General features: G+C 38.2%; 2 long non-coding RNA genes across 4 annotated transcripts; both read right to left on the reverse strand.

Annotated features, from left to right (window-relative positions):
• Positions 1 to 10415: 10415 nt before the first annotated feature.
• On the reverse strand, positions 10416 to 15426 carry LOC104871317. 3 transcript variants are annotated; one of them, XR_782824.1, is made up of 6 exons: positions 15378 to 15426; positions 14717 to 14985; positions 12731 to 12784; positions 12075 to 12111; positions 11111 to 11143; positions 10416 to 10444 (listed from the first exon to the last, which is right to left on the reverse strand). It is a non-coding gene; the product is annotated as an uncharacterized LOC104871317 (long non-coding RNA). The 3 variants fall into 3 exon arrangements; XR_782825.1 differs by having other exon boundaries at positions 15265 to 15382; XR_782826.1 differs by lacking the exon at positions 11111 to 11143 and having other exon boundaries at positions 10417 to 10444.
• A 97-nt stretch (positions 15427 to 15523) lies between these two features.
• LOC104871316 lies at positions 15524 to 20776 on the reverse strand. The gene is made up of 3 exons (XR_782823.1): positions 20681 to 20776; positions 17374 to 17483; positions 15524 to 15583 (listed from the first exon to the last, which is right to left on the reverse strand). It is a non-coding gene; the product is annotated as an uncharacterized LOC104871316 (long non-coding RNA).
• Positions 20777 to 23465: the final 2689 nt, after the last annotated feature.

Here is a 23465-nt window from a genome sequence, read left to right on the forward strand (position 1 = left end):
GTGCAAAGTCATGAGTTCAATCTCTGGTACCAAAGCAAAAAAACAAAAAAAAAGTAAAAAAACCATTTTGGTCAGAACAGTTTAGAAATTTGAGGGTTTTGTTTTTTTCTGAACAGTTTAGGCAATTTGTCTGCTTTCTATCAAGTCTAAATATCATTTCATACGGCATAACTTTGAAGTTCAAGACTATGCTCCCATCTTTTGACCAGAATGAATTAGAAGTATTTATGGGTATGCTGATCAACTTAAAATTGTTAGCTCAATATCTTTTTTGAAAGCCAAAAGTCACATTGAAAGTATTATTAGAAGGTGAAAAGTAAGCTATAACTCCTTCTAAAACTTCTAGCATATATTCTTGTGAAAATAAGTCACATGACCCGGAGGCGTACAATCAGTAATCATAAGATATTTTGTGAATCTTCCTTTTGTAGCTATACTTGGAGAGTCTGCTTAAATGGCGAACATATTGATATCTGAAATAAACATAATTCATTTGGAAGAGCAAATTATTCCCAATGATTAGCCAAAAAATGATTCTTAAAGAGTGGATCTAGCACAGTCTCAGAGCTGCTTGCCCCTCTGAGAGTTTCCCTGCCTTCTCTTCAAAGTTCCAAACAACTACATCACAGAGGCAGGGCTCCTGATGTTCAGTCTCCGAGGCCGCCAAAACTAAGCTAAAAAGAAATTAAACTGAAAATAACTTGCTGTCATAAAGCATGTTCTGTATTTAGCAATAAACCCTGTCTTCTTGATAAGTTTTCCTCACCAATAGTGAATATTGATGGTTTATTCCTATCACTACAGCTGCTGATCAAATTGATGTGTTCATTGTGAAAAGCACTTCTCCATGCTTCGTTATGTTTCCTATTTACATTTGTGTGGTAATGTGTTTTGTTTTACACACACACACACACACTCACAGATGGATAAATTCTTTATATCACTCCCACAATATCAACATAAGTCCAATAAAATCCAGGGATTATCACCAAATCTCAATTTCTGGGTTTCCAAACCAATAATTCCCCAAATCATTAAAGGTCAATGAAAATAATTCATTTATGGTTCACTTTATTTCTTTAGTTTCTAGCAGGTATTTATAAGATGATAAAATGGCAAAAAGGTAGCCAATCAGAAAAAAGCTACAAATATCCCACAAATGGGGTACTATTCTCTATTTAATAGTTGATCTCATATTGCAAAATTTCCTGTACATTACTACAAATTGGTTACAAGAATTTGTAAATACTAAAATTCAAGGAGAATAGGTAAAATTATTCAAAAATAGCTTGCTATAATTTCTCAAGAATCACAAACTTTTTTAAAGCAGTTGTTTTATTGGACTTATTGATAATTTTTGTATTACAATATAAATTAATAATTTATATTGTAATGCAAAATTGTTAATGTATACATTAAACACTGTTTCAAAATATATGTTTAAATATTATGCATTTAGGAAAGGCTAAAAATGTTATTATTAGAACATGGCCTCAGCCAGGTATGTTGGTACACACACAGCACTCTGAGAGGAGAGCCTAGGCCATGTAGCAACTTAGAAAACCCTGTCTCAAAATCCAATGGAAAATGGGGGTGGGGAGTTGTGGTTCAGTGTGAAAGCCCTGGGCTGAAGCCCCAGGACCAAATTAAAAGTAAAACCAAGCAAAACATCATGGAGCCTTCTAAGGCTTGATTATACAGGGTTTGTGATAGCTCATTTCTTCCATTGCTGTTTCATCACTCATTGACTTCTCGTCCACAGTATGTTTAACTTATTCTTCAAAGCATATCACGAACTGTAGAGACTATCATGTCATATCCCCATAGTCTTTCAGCATCATTTTCTCAGTTAAATCGATTACTATCCTATTTACTCGATCAATCCTTTGGAAAAGCAATGTTTTTCTAATGTGAGAAAATGAAAAAATTGAAATGAAGTATTTGTAAAAAGGGAAGGGAGGAGGGGCTAGAGAGAGGGCAGGGATAAGGGGAAAAATTAGAACCAAGACCTGTTATGCAAAGATACAAGATCCCAATGATGAATGTAACTGTACTGTATACCTAAAATACACCAATAAACTCAATGAGAAAAAAAGTTTTTCTCATATCCACCATTCCATGTTTTATTTGGTTAATTGTATAAATACTATGAAATTTTACAATATGAAATTTAGAAACATCTATTACCATATAGTATCTGAATATCATATAACAACATCTATTTAAAATGCAGAAAATAAGAAAAGAAAAATATCTTTATGAGACATGGTTGACATGCTAACATGTGCTTCAAATACTGCTTAAGAAAAATTAATTGGGGCTGCGGCTGTAACTCAGTTGTGGGGCAATTGCCTACCATCCTAAAGGGCCCGGGTTTGACCTTCTGAACCACAAAGAAAAAAATACTTACAATGCTCAAATTATGATTTCAGAATGTTGTATTAGGTGTTGTTTTTTCCTTTCTAAGAAATCTGACATTTACTTTGAGAAATCTGTGATGCAATGGAGACTGATCATAATTTAGATCCTTTTAGAATAAGACAGTGTGTGTGAATTATGAAAGTCAGAATCTTACAGCTGTAAGCTCACAGTAAGTGATACACTGTCAAAAATAGTTCTCACTGGAAGGGCTCTCCTAGCTCTCACTTCAGCCATTTCATGTCTAAGAAACATAGCAAACTACTTTAATGTCTATACACACACACACACACACACACACACACACATACACAAATGTACATATATTAGGCATTTTCTCTAGTTAGGTATAAAGCTCTCTAAAAGTACAGTTCTCAAATATTTTAAATATAAGTTAAAATGGGCTGAAATGACATTTAATAGCTGAATCATCTTCCACATATATGCATTTGTGTACACTATAAACAATGAAACCCTATAATAGCTTTGGCAGATTTCAAACTTCAAACATTACCATTTGTTCCTGTAGCTTCTTTTGGGAAGGCAAATACAAAAGTAATGCAATAAAAAATCACACCCTACTAGATTTTGGTGGCTCTTGTTTTAGAGTAAAGTTTGTCAACACAGAGTTTTAATAGTGTGAATTGTGTCATTATGTCAGAACATAGCTTTTTGCTGCTTTAGGTAACAAAAGAATGTCCATTTAAAGAACCACATCAAACTAGACACAATAAAATACATTTTAAAATTTATTGGTATAAAAGATTTCATACTGAAAGCAACAAATAAACAGAAGTCTGTTTCGCCCACGGTGTGAACACACAAGTGCCATTAACACTGAATTTAGCTGTGCACACAGCCTTGAAAATTCAATAGGTCTGCCTTCTCCACAAAAGCTTTCCTTTTAATGTCATTCATATCCAGAAATCACCATTACACCTTGGTACAAGGACTCATTTGTTTTGCAATCCAGTGTGATATAAAATTGTTCCAAGACAGTCTGTCTTTTAATATTTGGCACCTAATTTTTTAACAAGGTGCTTGTGTTTTTGTGGAAGGAAAATCTCAAGACATTGAGTTCTTAAGAATGAAAAATTTAGCACCCTATGTAGCAAAACTTGAAAACTATATAGGCCAGAATGAATACATTTGGATCAAAATACAGAATAGCAGCAGACAAAATCTTGATCAGTGAACACATTTCATTTAAAAAATTAGTGATTCTTCATACATATTTGTTGCAATGCTTTTTCTTAAAAACATATTTCCATTAAAATTGAATTTTATAAAAGAGCAATGTGAACAGCTTTCTGGTCTACATTGCATATTTAATGACTTAACCCATAAGAAATTTATATTCGTACTTGAAACTTTCACTTTCTACAAGAATTTTGAGATATTTGCATAAGGAAAATTTGACCCTTGAATGAATCTATTTCTCTATAAATCTATGTACCAGAATCTGGTTTAGATCTATAAAGCATCATGAGAAGTGTCACCTCTGTGATTCTAAGTTGTACACACATCCTCCATGTAGGTAGGCTCTCTATTTAAAAGCTGTCAGTAAGACATCTCTAGTGATATGGACTCCTTGGTTTTCTCAAAGTGAAGAGTAATTTTTAGTCTGGCAGCCAAACAGAATATTAAGTATATGCTCAGAAATGTAAAAATGATAACATAGGTCAAGCGTGGTGACACACACCTGTGATCCCAGCACTCTGAAAGGCTGCGTGGGGAGGATTGTAAATCTAAGCTCAATATGGGCAATTTTGTGACTTAGCAAGATCCTGTCTCGAAATAAAAAGTGAAAACCATATCATGACATAGAACAGCTAAAAATGGTTTCCTAACTTCCTACTGTCAAACTCCTAGAAGATGTTAAGGTTTACTTACTATCTATAGTTTGCTTGCCAACTTTCAGTGGGTCTGTGTTAGTCATTATTATTCTGCTCAAAGATACAAGCTCGTTGGGGCAGAGAATAAATGTCCTAAAAGTTTTTTAATAGCATGATTGCTTTTTAGGTTTTGCTCAAAATGCAGAAGAAAACTAGTTAAATGTGTGTGGCCAAAAACGATAAGTCTTCAAGGGCATATGCTGCCCTCACTTGTTTCCCTGTCCCTTTTTGACAGGCAGAATTGAGTGCGAGAACCAGCTGGCCTGGAGCTCTCAGGGGCTCACTCCATGTGGGTGTCACCCCCTGTTTAGAAGTGGGTATTTGTGGCTTCAATAATTTACCAAAATACACCTGGTTTAAGAGGAGAACTATAGTCTTGTATAAGACTTCAACATTTTCTATTCTTCTGGGATATTGGCTATTTTTGGTATTGGCCAAACTTCCTCTTTTTTCTACCTTTAAATCAGTACATTATAAGAAGATCGCACACATAGAGGCCAAAGAAGAGGTGGAAGAACTGTTCCTTTAAATCTGGTAGCAAAAAGCAGTAGACAAATACAGAGACACTGTACCTGGGCCACACTGTTGGACTCTCAGCTCTACCGATGGCCCCAGGGAAGCTCCCTCATGTTCAGTCTCTTCATCCATGAACTGAGCATGAGGATGACCTCAAAAGGGTGAAATGCGTAAGTCGGTATACAGCACTGACTTGGAGGCTGGCATACAGCAGTTCATACATGAATGGTTACTACCAACATTACCATCATAATAACCATCATTGTCACCCAATTGTTTTTCTCAGGATCTAAATTAAGAAATATCCATGAATAAAAAAGTTTAGTACACAACCCAGTTGCTCATGAGCATTACAAGGTTTTCAAAATTATCCTTTTTATAGTTGTTTTCTATTTTAAATACTTCTGTGCAACAAACGATGGATATGTGTTTTAAAAAAACCATACAATGTCAATACCTTACACGGGGCATTAAGTGATATTTGTACACCTTTCTGCAGCTTTAGATAGTGGTTCTGTTGTTTGTTGTTGTGGTGGTGGTTGTTATGGTATTTTTTAGGAGATTACACAACATGTTGCACAGGAACTTTCACTGTCTTTTAAAAGTCAGAGATTCTGGAATAAAAGGGGGAAAATAATTTCTGTTTGTCATTAGAGATAATTTAAATAAACAAATTGGCCTGATAGAAATATCTGATTTCCTTATTGTGAATACAAGTGTCAGTAAAATTCACACTTGCCTCAAGACAGTTTAGAGTGAAGAATTCCTTGAAATCTATCTAGCTTTGACATTTGTTGAAGTTGTCAGTACTAAGTAGCCTTTAGGTATTTATTTAAAGATGTCACTCTAGAAAGACACTTACTCTAAGACAAATGATGCTGAAGACAACTGGGAGGCGACAGAGGGGCACATATATGCTGGTAAGGGCTGTCCTAATCCCTCTCCCAAAACCCCTGAAAGTCTCCAGGAGGCCTTGATTCAGATATTCTCTTGCATTGGGCCATTTCTGATATTCTTACCTTCTTTTTTCTAAGATATGAAAGTTAATTATGGTCATATCCAGCTCTGTCTTAAGTGAGCTTCAAAGCTGAATCACAGTGTGGCATGGGAAAGGGAGTGGTGAGTATCAGTCTTTGCTTGAAACATTTTCCTAAGCATTCAGCTGCAGAAGAGAAGAGGTGGTGTTTGGAAGCATTCTCAGGAGGGCACTGTGCAGTCTAATGGCCTGAATTCACAGGATCTGCTTAGAGGAATTCTCAGTCCCTGTCCTTTGCATGCTCATTTTTTCTTTTGCATATAAAAACAAGGAAATTGTATCTGCCTTCCTTTAAGGTCTAGATAATTTGCAGCTTAGTTGTATTGCTATCTGAAAAAGTAGAGAAAGTGTTCAGTAGAAACCAGCAGTGAGGAGGAAATCAAGTCCCTTCAATCTGTAAAGCTTTTATAAATTTTGCAAATGTTATATAAAACCACTGTATTTTAGCCAAATCACTATATGGACATAGCTACTCAAAATCACAAGTGAAATCACAGGGCCAGCAACTGTCAGGATCCAGTTGTTGCCACTGTAGTACAGCTATCTTAGCTTTCATAGTAGACATTTTACATAAATGTGCATACCCAACTCTATGTCTCACAGTACTTAAAGCTCCCCAATGAATTTCAGTTCAAGGGAAAATTCCAAAGTCTTTCTTTAACTTTTTATAATTAATGACCATGATGATGGGCAAATGTCATTAAAGGATGAGTAAGTTTCTAGCATTCTTAAACTTAAAATTAGGGTGGGTAATGACTCTGGAAACACTATGGATTTGGAGAGCTGCTTTCCATTGTGGAATTTAGGGCAGTGGATCACGGCAGCGTTTCATAAGTGTTAGTACCTCACGGGACCAGCAAAGACCAGCCTTGAGTCCCTCGTGCGGCGCCACTCCAGGGTGACAGTTATCTGGTGGCAGATCGGACACACTGGACTACTTCCATGGCAGAGGGTTACCTTTCATTCTCACAGGAGACAGTTCTGTGTTCTGCACATGTGGTCTGTGAGCTCAGAGGACGCCTTATTCACCTCACCCATGATGGTATTCATACTTCACACACCGTAGCTTCCGACCCAGAGGCTACTTCCCAACAGAGAAGCACGGCAATCACTACTGTGCATGCACATCGCAGGCTTACGGTGACTGGATGACCTGAGGCCGCTCTCTTGGAAAAACGGTGGAAGGACTTTCCTGATTCTCTCCAAGTTGTTAGTCAATTCCATACCCCGCCCCACCGTGTGTGTGTGTGGGTGTGTCTGTCTGTCTGTCTGTCAGTCTCTCCCTCTCCTCTGCCCTTCCCTCTCCCTGTCTCTTTTCCTGTTTATCCTCCTATATCTTAAATTCATAGCATTCACTAAACAATCCTTTCCTTGGCAAACACCGTTGGCAATTTCTTTTGATTTCAAGTTTAATTACTACCTCAAGTGATTCTCCAACACACACCTCCAGGACATCCTTCTGAAGTTATGGATACCCATTTCCAAGTGTGCAACAGTGAGCCTCATGGTATATCGACCAGATCCATCAATCTGTTCAGCCTTGAAGTTTCTTTTCTTTAACAAACTATACCACATCCTATTTTCCTTATTCTATTAATAGCAAACTTTTCCCCTGGGTTACTCCACCTTAAACATTTTATCCACTCTTCTTTTTCCTTTCTCTTTAATCCTCTTGGCACATTTTCCTTTTTGGACTCTCTGCCACCAATTCTCTCCTCCCCTTCATCCATTTTCTCTGCTCTACACACCTTGGAACATGTTTCAGATTAGCTCTCCTAGCTAGCTTTCTTCAAAAAAGATCTAATAGATTTATCTTGTTCTAGACTTTCCTCCTTGGGTTTTCCGTATGATGCTGGAATGATCCTCCTGGATAGAAAAATTCTAAAAGGAATTGATATGCATAACAAAGGTTCCTGAAAAACATTTCCACACCAGAGTGTGCAGACCCAGCCAGAGTTTCTATTTGGACAGACTGGCCATCTTGAAGTCAATCCAAATTATGAGCAAGCTGTGGTGTTGGTGCAGCCCAAGACCAACAGGACACTCACAAAGGATCAGGTTTAAGAGTACAAGCAGAGTCAAGTGTCAAAAGGAGAATAATGCCTAGAGCATTACATTTGCTTTGAAAGAAAGAGACAGTGATCGCTGAAGGCTGCTGAGGATGTAGCCAACCAAAAGCCAAGCATAAGGAAGCAAAAGGAAAGCAATCAAAGAAGGGCTATTCCAGCCTCGTGGGAGCTTGGAGCCTCCTGGGCTGCTCCTTCCTAAGTGATACTGGAGCGGAATCATCTGATAATGATTATACATATCTCTGATCACGATTCTTGACTGTAGAGTCATGAAAGCAAAGATGGTAATTGTCCTAGCAATACCTTACAGTACATGTGGTTGTTTTAAAAAATAGCACAGTATCTAAATGCTGATAAGACCAAAACAAAACAATGTAGTCGGGCTTCTCTGGATTTAATTCTAGCCTTCAAATTAAACTTGCTATAGGAGATTCTTGGCTCCAACAACTGAGCTGATGTTTCAAGTGCACCGTGAATCTGTAGGCACAATCCTGTTGGTGTTTCATGTAGCTAGAATTCTCACTCTGGACGTCTACATCATATACACAGTTCCATGTGCTATCTTAAATGCTGTTTTTCCCGAGTAACCCCATGCCACAGTTAGAAATGATACATCCCCCCACCCTCTGCTTTGCCAGTCCTCCACAAAAAGGAAATCGTTTTTGAAGGCATTTATAATTTCTCTCTTTATTCTCCTTTTCCACCTTATGCCTTCTTTCTTTTCTGTAAATTCCTTGAAAACAATTTGTATCAGAGTCATCTTGGAGCTTTGTAGTTGTCTTGTAGATACTGAATGCAGTGCTTTAAATTAGTGAATTTACAGATAAGAATTTAATTTTTATATTTACGGTTTATGGCAGTATTTGTTAAGCTGGTAGATCAGCAATGAGTATAATTTAAACAAAATAATTCCTATCCCTTTCCAGTAACAAACAGTCAGCTTTTTAGGAACCAAATCAAATACAGTAATATATCTTCCAGGATCTGGGAAACCCTAATAAAGGTAGTTATGCATTTAGAAAATGATAATGACAGCAGTTATACATGGACAAGACTGGTGTGCCGGGTGTGGATTATCATTCACATTATATACACTAGTTCTCAGAACACTTCTAAAGTGCTATTACAGATGTAGAAACTGAGTTATAAAGAACAAAGAGTTTGTCTAAGCAGCTGACAGAACCGGGATTCAAATCCACATAGTCCTAATCCATCATCCATGCTATTAACAACTCTGTACATAACTCAACTCCTGGCGTATTCTCCCCGCCATCCTAAAAATGCCCATCGGGGAGGGACCTCTGGCTGGAAGGAAGGGCACATGACCTTCTAGCTCTCCTGAAGGTGACCATGGAGCACCTTCTCAAGGGGAAATGGGAAGAACTCCAGAGCAAAGAGCACAATAAGAATCAAGGGCTCCACTGAACATGTTTTAAAAATGGTATTTGTGCAAGAAAATTCTAGTAACACATCTCCAATGTCATTATATATGGCTTTTGGTACAAGGAGATAGAGAGAATGACGTGTTCTAAGGGTGCTGCCTTTGTAGTGGCCTCAGAACCAAATTTTCTGAAAACTAAAGTAGAATATATGTGAATACTGGAATCATGAGCACCCTTATTGCACACACCCTGCTGTGAGTTACTCTTTGAACGGAATTGCTGCTTGGACTTCAAACCACCATCATGACCTCAAGAGGTTAGCAGAAGAAAGAAATGCGTTGGTTCAGAAACCATAACATGGGTATAATGCCATTTAAAGGCACAAGACTTAGAACTGAATGTGGCTTCTTTTTTTTTTCAAAAAGTCAGTCAGTCAATCCTGTCCTGAAAAAGAGGAAAACTCAATGAAATATAATGCGTTTAAACTCCAGACTCATATAGACAGACTTAGTAGCAGTAAAATATTATTTTGCCCATAAAAATAGATGCAATGTTCTTAAATATCGCTAAGTGAATCATGGTCTTTAATTGAACACGTTCATAGAAGGCAGTTTTGAATTGGTGACAATCTTTTCAATGTGAAATGGCAGATGCTCTGTGGAAAGAAATAGTAAAATATAGGCTATGTGAAATGCATTGGGCCCATGGAAAGTGCATGATATAACAACTAAAAAAAGAAAAAGAAACACAAAGAGATCCAAGAGGCAGGCCAGGCAGGCCCACTGTAAAGCAGTGTATTTTAAAAATGTATGTGTTTATATGATCAACCAGGGACACAGTTGTCTTCAGGGGAAATCCCAGAACATAGGCAAGAAACGAGCTCATGATCAAACTTGAAAAACAACAAAAGTACTTCTCAAAATTTAACTCCAGTATCAAAGAAGACTAAAAGGAAACTACAAATACATATGAAATATAATAACATTATATTTTCTTGATATTTCTGCCCACAGTTCAGCAATTTTTGTTTTTAAGCGTCTAGCCAAAGGAGATTTTTCTCTTCCTGAAGTCAGTACACAGAAATAATGATAATAATAGTTGTTGCTGTTGTTGCTGCTGCTGCTGCTGCTGTTGATATAAAGATTATAAAATGAGAAAGGAAAGGAAGAGGAGAAGAGGGAAGGGAGAGAAGGAGGGATGAAGGAAAGGAAAAGAGGAAGAGGAAAGGAAGAGAAAGTAGAATTTTAGTTTGCGTGACTTCTTGTGAAATATGTTCAGTTCAATCATCTCCTCCTCTGAGAACCTTCTCAAAAACCGCACTTTGCTAGTAGTCTGTAGTGTTGTAGTTCTGATCATGTTTAAGTATACTAGTGCAACATTTTGTTACTAGAGTATTCTGTATATAACGACTAAATTTCTAGCACTCAGAATAAACATTTCCTTGACACAACAGATGCTCTTAATTTTCCCTTAATCGATTTATTAATAAAAGAGCAACTGAAGGAAATATTTCAAAAAGAGAATTCTAGTCACTTTGGATGAAAAACTTGCAGAATGACTTACATGATGTTCAGTCTCAAGTGAATGATTTTTGTCATTCTAAGCTGTTTGAAATAATCAGCCTCATAAAACTTTAATGACCACCACTTTCGCACTCTGTGTATATAGTGAAGCCTCCTCATTCATTTACAAAGGAGACACACTTAAATACTCAATTATCTGAATTATTCAATTATTATGTGACATGAGTTTTCTCTCTGTTCCTAATCTCAAATGTTCCCCAGTCAGTCTTACCCTGATGATACCAATTCAGCTTTGTAGAATCTCCTAGGAAAATTTCATGGATCACACCAGTCTGTAAATACTGAGAGCACTTAAATATTGTTGTAATATATTTTATCCAATTTAATAAACTTTTCCTAATGCAGTGTATAAAATATTTTACCATTACATTTCTAGAAGTTCATTTTTTAAATAAGCTTATTGTGATTAGTGAACTTTAGATATTGAGCATATCTCAGTATCTTCTTAGAATTCTATTTTTTTCCTTATTATGCTAGGCTCATTAGGAGATAAAGTAGATAAATATACATTATTGACAGATAAATCAATAATTGGGCAAATGATTTATACACAACTATATATTTATAATTCCATAGGCTGATATAATATATTTTATTGGGAAGAAGTTATAAGCATATAACTAATAGATCATCTATAAAAAGCAAAGCAGAAAAGCATATTCTCTCTGCCCAGGTAGGTGATAGTGTTTGTGCCAAATAATATAGCATTTACACACACACACACACACACACACACACACACACAGTACTTTAAAGATGCATTATTTTGTCAGGCTCCCTGCCAATAAACTGCATTGGTAGCAGTGGTGTCTTGCTGATGATTCGAAAGGTGAGTTAATTAGGGGCTGCAGTCTGGAATGTTATCAAGCTGCTGCCTGACATCTATCTGCTTTCCGTACAGGTGTGAAATATTGACAGCAAATGGTAGAAGTGTGATGACATTTTTACCTTTCACTTACTTGATTAAATTCTGATATGACTCACACTTCAAGGGAATGAAACCACATCTGTGTTCGAGTAACTATAGACCATGAGAAAATACTTGAGGAGCTCAAAAGAAACAAAGCACTAAATCATTAACAAAATGTTCTTGGGACTTCTTCTATTTTTTTCATTGTAGGACAAGGGTTAATTTTAACTACATTGGTCAAACTTAGCCATTTAAACCACAGTACCTTTCTTTAGTTCTCGGGCTCTATAACCGTGATGATACTGAAAGCAGATCCCAGTGAAGTTTGTGAGTTTATAATATTATAGAAATGATATGAGCACATTTTCTAAAATAATTATTAGGCTTTGGAGAGACAGAATTGCAATTTCAAGGATATTTTGGCTTAAATATCACTTCAGAGCAGCAAAGATTATAAGAAGGCCCAAATCTTGACAGGAATACTTAAGTGAATTAGATGGAAAACTTCGAGTACAATATAAAAGGAGAAAGTTCTATAACGTGTTTTACCATCAAAAACCTAAAAGTTCAATTTTTTAAAAGAGTTTATTGTAATAAATGAATTTTAGATATTGAAAGTATCTAAGCATTCTTTTAGAATGACCCTATTTTTTTGACAATGCTAGGATTGCAAGTAGACAAAGTAGATATGCATCAATAGATAAATATTCATCATCAGTAGATAAATCTATCAATTGGGTGAACTTTCTCTGTGTAATCAATGAATCCCCTTTTTCTAGTTTCTCCCAGACCCTGATTCTGATTTCATATCCCTATTCCACTGATGTCCTGAAAATAAAAGATATTTTATAAGATTTCAAATCTTAATCGAAACCCCTTAAATATGACCTGTAAATAAACATACTTTCATATTTCTCTTACCATGAACAATAAGCATGGTGACGATGATGCGGTGATGATGATAAAGGCTGATATCTGTAGATACAGAGATGGGATTATTTTAAAAACTAAATTTAAATTGATTTTTTAAAAGCACTTACTGATTGGTTCATTCACGAATTTGTGGAAGATAAACATCTTCATTTGGTTCCACTGAAAACAGAGGCTCAAATAAAAATATAATAGCACATCATGTAATTGGCAAGCCCTCTCAGAAAGCAACAGTGAGGGGACGGGAGAGACAGGAAAGGAAAAATACAAAGCAAGGGTTTATTGTTTTGTCTTACTTAGTAGGGCCTCACTACTACTGGGTCCTCTGAGAAGCATAAAAAATGCCTTTCAAAATGAGGAAAGGGAGCTATAGCACTTGTTTCCCGCTGTTTAATTAAGGGTTGTCTCAGTGACATTGTATCCCCAACAGTTCTCAGCAGTGATTTCAGTACATAGCTGAAATACCAGTGTACCTGAGAACGCTCAGAAAAAAGAGCTGCAAGACGCACAGGAGACCCTGGAGACGGGATGGGACCCCACCAGCCAGAGAGAAGCTGAGTCTGAGCTCAGAAAGAACCTTGCATTGCAACTGTGACCATAGCCATGGGGTTCTGCGGGGTTCAGTGAGGGCCACTAAGGACATCTGGCACAGAAGGAATTCAATTATTTTTAAAACAAATGCTCTCTTAAAAAGTTTTTTGTGGTTAATTTTTAATCCAATCTTAAATTTTTCTGACATACATAGCAGTGACTGGCACTTCATTTCACTTATTTTATTTTCATCAAAAAGAAGTAGGCAAGGATAGACTTGACTGTATTTATATAAGAGAGGAGAAGACTTCTCATTTCTAGCACCATTTGTTATTATCAAGTTTTGCTCTTTTTTGATATCTGAGTTATAATAAAAATGATAATAGGCAATAAAATGGTCAGAATGCACATGCACAAAAACACTTTAAAAGTTCAATAGAGTTTGTAAATTGTTGTGACATTCATTGGCAAATATTCATTCTCCTCCCCCTTTGCACCCATAATACTAAGTAGTAGCTCCTAACAAATCATACATACATATGCCCAATACTCCTGTGTAATGGCTCTGGTCCAGTGACTTTATTTGACCAATGAGACCTCAGCAACCATCCTGCAAATGAAACTTTATAAACATTTGTACACTGGAACATACCCTTTTAGAACTCTGCCCCACCAAAAGTAGCCACAACAAAGACAGAACTGTAGAGACACCATGAGTAAACTACTGAAGAAGTCGTGGTCTTAGATTTTCCAACATGTTCTGAGTTCTCACGTGAAAACAGATCCTTTGGTGATCTCAGTCACACCAGGTGATACAAAAGAGCAACCCCCCAAAATCCTAAAATATAATAAAAAACTGTATTTAAATCACTAAGTTTAGTTCATTTTTGCAGTACTAGAAAACTGATACAGAAATTGGTGCCAGAAACCGAGTTCAGGAGAAGGAAAAAACCTACAATATTTAGCATTGACTTTGAGCACTGGAAGTGACAATACACCTGAAGGACAGCAGGATCTGCTTAACAGAGCCTTAAAAGGGATGGAGAGAGAAGGGTGGAAGGTTGTGGAAAGGTATGCAAATAGGATTGTTGCCTTTGACAACCCAGAAGGCAGAAATTGTACTCAAAACACTTGTTAATATTTCCATGTAAAAAATGGACCACCACATCCATTGACTCCTATGAATGATAAGACACAGCAAAAGACAGGTGAACTAAAGATAGAATTAGTTGACTTCCAGGTAGAATTTATAGAAGCTACTTCCAACCCAGGACTTTATGGGTGGGAAAATCAAATTCTTATTTTCAAGCTCTTCAGGGCAAAGATACAATCCAGGTTGCCACCATAAAATGTGATTTTAGGATCAAGATAAAATCACAGATGAAAGTACAATACCTTTTGTTAGAACCTCAAATGATTAAATAAATGCTTTATAGACACTCTCACCAGGTTTGAATGGCTTCTTAGAATTCTTAGGACATTGTTCCACAACAGGTAGCCTCAGTAGAGAGGAGTAGGTCTTGAAGAGACCTGTGAGTGTGTCTTTGGTCTTTCGGAGTACACTCTAGTTAGACATAGACAAATCCCACGAATTGTTTAAAGGACTTGAATCATCTTAAGACAGAAGCATTTCAACATTAACAGTTGCCCCTGGACTTTCTGTAGCAGGAAACAGCATGGGAAATGGATGCCTCTTCAGACATTTGCCTTTCCTCCTGGAAAAAGAAGGTAATCAGAAAACACGGCTAAGAGCTGAGACGTGGGAGCAAAGAGCCCACAGAGTGCAGCCAGGGGCAATGGATAAGAAGACCACCCCAAGACACATGAAGGTAAAATCCCCAACCCCAGAACATGAGGAGCTGAGTTCCCGTGCCAGCAGGATGACAGAATTACTATGCACGATGTTCAGGTGCCTTCAGGTGCACCCCTTTCTGAATGGGAGCCTCTACTCTGACTATCCTGTCCCACTGTCTTTAGCAGCTATGTATAGATACCTGGCCTTTTCAGTTAATAAGCCTTTGCTACCCAAGGAGCCATGACCAAAGAACAACATTTAAGTAGCCATGCATAAGGTGCCATATCCGTGAGATTTCCTTCTGAGCTGTACCTAGTTTAAATGATGGCATCTGTAAGGGCTCTGTGGTTCTCATGTAAATGCCACCTCCATTGTGATGCCATCAAGAGACGTGCTCCCACCCCACCCACCGTCATGAGGGCATAATTAACGAATGGATCAGTGACTTACCAAAGGGCTTCGCGTGGGTGTCCAACATTTGGGCTTGCCTGCACCACACTGAGTGTAAAGCAATTGTCCTGGAATATGCATAAGTAAGAAAACTTTATTTTTAATAATTATATTATAATATTGAAAAACAGGGCAAGTGGCTCCCGAGCCATGGACCGGGCATGTTTGGGAGGGAAGTGAGTTAAGCCCGCCTTCCCCTTCCTTCTTTCCTCTCTGTCCCTTCCACCGTATGGGGACACAGAACTTTGAGCAGTATCTTGGAACCAGGAAGTGGGGGCTCTCACCAGACAACGAAGCTGCCCCCACCTTGGCTGTGGATTTCCCAGCCTCCACAACTATAAACTACATGTCTGCTCTTTATGAACTACTCAGCCTCAAATGTTTTGTTATAACAACACAAGCAAACTAAGATAAAGTTTGAGCCTATATTTGGTACCAAAATGAGATTAGACGTTTGGAGTCTTGGCAGGGAGAATATTTTTACAAATGGAGTGGCTGTAAATCACGAAAGACCAAAGGGCCATCTGTAGTCCACTGCTGTATGGCTACTTCCCCTCCAACTCCTGTTCAGTCCCCTAATACACCGACTCTTTTCTTGGCCACATGGTTTGCTTTGCTAGTTGGACACTATCAAATGCCATGTAGGCCATAGCTCAATAAACCCTTCCACTTTGGGGCTTGGCTTCCAAGAGCACTTCTACATGGAGGGCAGTTGCTATATTTCACGAAGCTCAAAGTTATCTTCCTGAATTATTACACCCAGAAGTGAGAGGCCTTGGACGGCAAGCCCTGGCCTGAGTGAGTCTCAACTGAACACAGCTACACACATGACTGCAGCTACGTCATATGAAACAGAAAAACTGACCACTGGAGTGCAGACAAACAGCATTATAGTAACAACACAGTACTTGAAGCACTAAAGCACCATCTCCATGGAAGAGTTCATCCACCATGGGTCTGGCTCTATGTCTTTCATTTTTTAATTCCATATCTAGCATGGTCTTGCTTTGATCAATTTGGTGTGTGCAAATGACAGCGCTAATTCTAATAGAAGCTTCAAGGGACATTGTGCATTTGTATTCACCTCTCTAGCAGCCCTGACTTCTACCATTAGAAGAACATTTGATAAGGGCCCAACGTTGCTCCGGCTTTGGGTGTAAACCAAACACAGACGAGAGAGTGACAAGAGAGATGCCCAAAACTCAAACTCTGAGAGTCATGCAGATGTTGTCATGGTGCTTGCACAACTGTAAGACTGAGTTCCTTCTCAGGTTGTGTTCCCTGGCTGCCTCTCTTGCCTTCCTGTAGTCCCAGTCCTGCCCCAGAAAGGAACAAATAAAGGACCCCTGCCTCAGGTAACCTGTAGACACTTTAGATGTAAATAAACGTTTATGTGATTCCAAAGTGTTTGTGGGTGTTTGTTTCTCAGCAGTGTGACAAGACAAACCACACAATCATGGCTTCTGTGCTTGTATATCACCTGTCCCGTTCCAGTTCATGTTGGTTTCCCCAACCTTAGTCTGATTATATTTAGAGATAGGGCTTTGAGGAGGTAATTATAGTTAAGTGAGGTTATAATATTGGGACCCAAGTCAGACAGGCCTGGTGTTCTCATAAGAGAAAGAGACAGCAGAGGTTCCACTCCTTATCCCTGCACACAGAGGGAAAGGACTTGAAGGACATAACCAGAAGGTGGTTTAGCAAACCAGAAAAGGAGGCCTCACCAGAAATCGAACCTTCTGGAACCTTTCTTATAGAGTTCTTAAACCCAGAATTGTAAGAAAACAAAACTGTGCTGTTTAAGTCATGCAGTCAGTAGCATTTTGTTATGAACACCCTGCCCCACTAACGCACATACCTAGCATGGTGTGGAACACGTGTTTAAAGTTTGCTGCCCAAGTGAGAGCTTGTCTTCTCTCTTCACAGCATGAAATACATCATCCTTAATATTTATAAGGCTCCAAAATCCTGCGTGCAAAAAGAAAGTCTCTGTACACCAGTCATATAACATAAATTATGCACATTAAAGTAGTCAATTGGATTCTTATTTTGAAATGTGGTCTTTCTCTCAACTGAACTCATGGCATTGCAACCTGGATGTACATACTCTTTCTCTAAGCTGTATGTCATCCTCTTTCATTCCAACATACTGTTTCATGTGTGATTTGTCTACTACATTCAAATCGATTATTTGGTCCCCAAAATATTCCTCAAATCTTAATCATCACCATGAAAGGAAGTATGAACATCCCAGTGGTATATCCAATGTGGTGTAGGGAAAAACAGTTTGAATCTGAAACACAGCAACCATAGTTTTGGTCCTGTTTGTCAATCTCGGGTGAAACAAAATTCTGTGTCATGACTTTCTCAACTGTCAGAATGAGAACTCATGATTTCTGAAGCCATTTATTCTTTTAGAGTTTTATGGTTTTTATGACTCTAAGCCCTAGCACAACTTCCCAGTTGATTCATACCACGTACTGTCATGTTATTTATTAAAGCCTTGGCCTAATCTTAGAGTATAGTTCGTGAGCTCCTTTATTCTTACTGTAAATATCTGATGTTCATTTAAAATAAATCCACAAATTAAGTGTAATTTTTCTCAGAATTTTTGAACATGAGAAAACGTACATGAGTACTACATAATTAAGTATCATTTATTTTTTTTTCACTGTTTAAGCAAGCTACGGATATTCAACTGCCATTGAAATATTTTTGTAAACCATGCAACCTTTTGCACAAAAGATAATTATGAAATAGCTAACATTCATTTGACCACAACCAATAAATAATTTATGAACTGGGTGTTTGAAATTATGCAAATATACTAAATACTTTTTGTTGCCTGTGCATCTGAGTAACTATGATTCAGAAGAAAGTGTGCGATGGATTAATAGATTCGACATTGAAGAGATTTGCATTTCTACAGAGTTCTTTTCTTTGCTGGCTCCTACTATCTTTAGTATCATGGCTCAGAAAACAAGCTTGACAATACTGTCTCTAAATGTATTTGAATATCCTGGCATCCCTATTCATCAGCCTCTTTGATGCTTTAAATGTCTTTTGCTTTCTTTCCAGAACTCTTTATGAAGACAGAGAGTTATGCTTTTAGCAGAGTATCCAGCTATCTTATCAAGCACCCTAAATGGAGGGGAAAGAGGGCCTTTAAATATTTTATATGTCTCTGATAGCCTTCCCAGGCTTCTGTTGGAAGAAGTTACACAGTGAGCTCAGTAATGGGAGCACATTGCACACCTGAATGTAGGAGTGCCACATATAATACTATGTCCCTCCTTAGGAGCCTCTGATTTCCTCAATTTCCTGCACAACATGAAAAGCTTGTTGACACCTGCAAATTGGTGGACAGACTCTATCAACAGTTATATTTATTGTGCCATTGGTAGGGACTAACATTGGATGATGGAAACGTGTTTGGTTTTGGATTATAAATAAGCATTGGAAGGTTTTATCATTTTTTAACAGGTTATCATCTAAAATTAGTTCTTGGAAACTACCGAGAAGTCTTAGGCTCATTTGTTTTCATTTCTTTCCATGTCATGAAGTGGAGTGAATCTCTGCATGCCCCATGTAAGATAATATTATTTTATTAAGTTATCCAAAAAGAGTGGAGCAAAAGAACACATGTCCAGGTTGTGTTTCTGCAAATAAAGATATTCTGAAGTGTTAGATGAATGTTGCTATACCAGGCAAAGATTCATTATTTATATTGACAGTAAATATGTTATTTTTTCATCTTACAACTCTCTTTAATGTAATGTGCCTTTGATCTCTAATCAAACTTCCATTGCACAAACTAATATGTGTTTTGATAGATGACTGGTATCTCCTCATTGTCGTGTAAATCCAACGAGCATTAAAAGAATAAGAAGCAGGAGACAAACTGTACAAAGATCTACATTGCGGCACAGACACAGTCAGATTTACCTTGAAAGGCCTTTTACCTGCAATGCCTGATTGCTTCAGAGCTATCTGATATTTTGCACATATGCATAGAAAGATAAGATCCAACGTGTGAGTTCGTGGCTTCACTAATATTGATGCTCATCTTCTCTGAAGGAAACAGTTCCTCTTAATCCTAATCAGACTTTCATAGTCACAAAAGTTCCTGAAACAATCATGAGGCTTAACTCTTAATCAAAATGCAAGATTTCCTTACTATCTCCTTGCCATCTGCTCACATCTCTATACTCCTTCTACCTGGCCAAACTGTAACTCCTTTGTAAAGATATTTCATGTATGCTTTTCTATCCTGAAAACACAAGGCTACAAACTGATGGCTCAAACCAACAGCTCACTCCCTTTGGCACTGTTGTCTGGATGGTTTTTGCTTATTCTGTCTTCATTTAAAACTGCTACGTTCCTACATCTGAGTCTGCACAGCAGAGTGTCTCGTGGATGGTAGCATTATTTTCTTATGTTTTCCATTAATAACGAAGTAAAAGAACGCATCAAAGCCATGCGTCCTGAGGATTGCTTACTCTGCTCTACATAGAAATCAGCTAAATGAACTTTAAAACATTCCTTTTCATTTAAGTACACCCTTAAAACAGTGTAAAGGCTGGAGCACCACATAAGCTGCTTACAATTTCTCTTGCACATTTTATCAGGAAAGCTATCTATCCCAGTTTTCTTCTCTTCAGAAAAATTTTAATGATCTGGGGTCACACCTCTTAAAAAGCCTGAGGTCTAGTTTTACATAAGATGGTCCAACTTGTAGGGCTTTATTTTCTTTTTATGCTCAGACCTCACAAACTGAGGGCCGCGGTCTTCAAATAGCATTCCTTGTTAAAATTGAACTCAGAAAAGAAGGTTATTCTACCTCAGAATTTTAAATAAAGCTTCTACAACAAAGTTCACTGTTCCAAAGCTTTAAATAAATCTGAATTAAAGCAGCATTCCATTACTAAGGTGTTTCAATGGGGTCCCTGATCCCCTTACTCCTAACTTTTTAGGGGGAGAATGGTGTAGACCTGGGATTGCTTCGCACAGTGGGGCCTGCTGGGACCACCGGCGTGGCGAAGCCCCGGGGGTGGGGGTAGCAGCAGATCAGGAGATTTGGGGCCTGTCGGGGTCTCCTGGATGAGACTCTCCGCAGCCAGGCAGCCCCTCCCCCCGCCTCCGGTGCCTTCCTGGGAGATTCTCACCCACACTGCAGCCGGGGCCACTGCAGGACTTCCGTTGTTGGTGCCAAAGGGGTCCAGCTGGCACCAACTCTCAATCTCTTAAACTCTCTCATTTCAGGAGCCTGGTGCTTTTAAGTTGAACCTTGCCACCACCTCTTTGAGGCGAGGATTATGCTAAGAAGATTAAGGTCCCTCCAGATATTCAGAACTTTTGTCTCCCTGCTGTCAGCAACGAAGGAAGCTGGCAAACGCTGGTCTCGCAGTAGCATTTAGTGCCGGTCAACACACCGTATGGGCTAACATCTGAGCCCAGAAATAGGAAAGGCGAATATAAATAGATTTGAATTGGGGTTGGACAAGGATTTGGCAGGCAAAAAAATGACTGTGTGTTGATGGGGTGGAGAAGGAGAGCTGCCAATTGAGGAATTCGTGGTCTAGGAGCTTCCTGACCCCGTCCACTCCAGGAGCGTGAAGTTCCTGTGTGCTCGCTGGACTTCGAGCCTTTGGCTATAATTAGGGAGGTTGCTGCTTTCCCTGGCTGATTCCATATGCATGTTAGTTGTGTTTGGCATTAGGCAGCAGCATTTGAAGAGTGTCTGGCCCCCACCAGCGTCTAGTTGAGCCAGTCAGTGGAAAAAATGACAATGGTATCTGGCATAGAATTCAGGTGTTAAAATACCTTTATTAAAAGAGAGGAAGTAACACCTATTAGGAAATGACCCCAAGCTACCAAATTTTATTAGACTGGAAGGAGGTGTTTCCCTCCCACCCCCTTTGGAGCGTACTGTAAATTCCCTTATGTCGTTCATGGTATTTAAGTACAGGAATGGGTGCATTCAGTAATTTCAGAGTTTCAGTGCTATTTTTGTTGTGACTCTTTCTGTGTAGTATCAGGGAATACCGAGCTGTGACTTGGCATGTTTCAATAAAACTTTTTGTTACATATTTAGCTAAAAAAAAAAATTTGATGAGGGTAGGAAAGGGAGTCAACACTACTGGCAATTTCCCATTAGCAGTGCAGGAGGTAAAAGTCAAAAATCAAGCTTGTGGGATAAATCTGAACACGGCATCCGCACTTAAAAGAAATGACATTTCTCTTTTGCATCCCGAGGTGGGAGAGGGGACTTGACAGGAGCAGGGAAACCTCACTCCGTAATATGCGTCTGAAGCCAGGCCTGATGTCAGCAGCCTGCACACAAGGCTGTGGGGGAGTGGGCCATGTCCGCCCTCCACAACCCTACAAAACCGCTTTAAAGTCAGCACGAGGTGCCGGCTCAACCCCCTCCTCAATGAAAAGCATACTTCTTGATTAAAAATGTATGTTTCTACTTTATGCCAAAACAAGAGAGCATTATTTTCAGGATGATCATAGAAACCAAGTTAAATGTGTTTCTTATTTCAAGAGATAAAAAAGCATCACAACTTAGTAAAGAAACATATTCCAAGCTGGATGTTGGTTTAATGTAGCACTACTATGCACGTAATTTATTTTGAAACACGGTGATGTATGAAAATCTTCAGCATTTTTGACAGAATGAGATTACACATCCATCCCCCCTCCAAGCTTTAAGGAAAGAAAGCCTTGACTTAGCCTGCCAGTGCTATAGATAGTATCTGCGTACGTGGGCATTATAATACCCATGCTGCTATTTCCACTTTGAGTGATGGTAATTCCTGTGATAATTTCACCTTAGAAGGTTCCTGTAGGAGTAAGGAGGATGGTCAGAAAAGATGTTGCAGGTAATTTGTAGTCCTGTTGGACGACTTCTCAAGTCAGTTTGATTCCGCCTTGTCAGTCAACAGACTAAGACAGAAAGTATGAGAATGGGAGAAAATCTGTAGGCAATCCGGGTGCTTCCCTTTGCAGAGGGTAAGCTCAAGGGGAATGCTCTCTTGGGCTCCAGAAGAGAGAGATCACTGCCTGAACCAAGATCTAATTTACTAGATAATAATGACTTTCCAGCACTCGCATTCTCTTCTTGGGCATGAAGCAGACTACAGGGTGAATTATATGGTATGCAAAATAGAGAGATAGAGGGAGAAACTGAAAGAAAGAGTAGAGAGGAGGAGAAGATTGGAGGGAAGGGAGGGGGAGAAGAGGTTTATTATCCACAATGGAACAAAGTAAACCCTAAACTTTGGTAACATATTCATTCTGTAACAATATTAAAGATGACTATCATTTTTATATTCTTGGCCTTAAGAATACTTTGCCAAATAGACTCCTTTAAAAACACAAATAAATATCCATATTCTTCTGGATGTGTTCTCTTTTACATAACTTAATAGTCTTTTAAATCAATTCTCATAATTAGAAAATTACCTACCCATCATTCCACAAACTAGAAATTTCTATCAGTAGGTATTTTTGGCATCTCCTGATTTTATTAAACTAGATGCAAGTGTCTCTTGAATCACTAAAATTTAACTCTGTTTACTTTAAGTTTAGCCTTAAAATATATGCTTTAGTAGGAAGAGCTCTTGAAAATTATTAATCTACGAGTAATATTTAAAATAAGACTTTATTATCAAACAACTCCATTGAACAGAATAATGTATTGCCCACCCATTCTACACAATGCATTTTCTATAATCATACACTAAAAAGGCAGACACTGTATTAGAATATGTACCAAAAAGATAAATTGTAAAATTATGTGCAGATCCATTGACATATGAAACACTAGAAATATGGAAGTATTTTATTTCCTCAGAATTTATTTAATATCTACTCCGTGCTTTCTAATATATCAAATATTACAGAATACTCAGGAAACACATGGCACAGTTCCTTAGGAAACTTATA

Source organism: Fukomys damarensis, unplaced genomic scaffold, assembly GCF_012274545.1.
Source record: "Fukomys damarensis isolate Sample0158 unplaced genomic scaffold, DMR_v1.0_HiC HiC_scaffold_3, whole genome shotgun sequence".
NCBI lineage: Eukaryota > Metazoa > Chordata > Mammalia > Rodentia > Bathyergidae > Fukomys > Fukomys damarensis.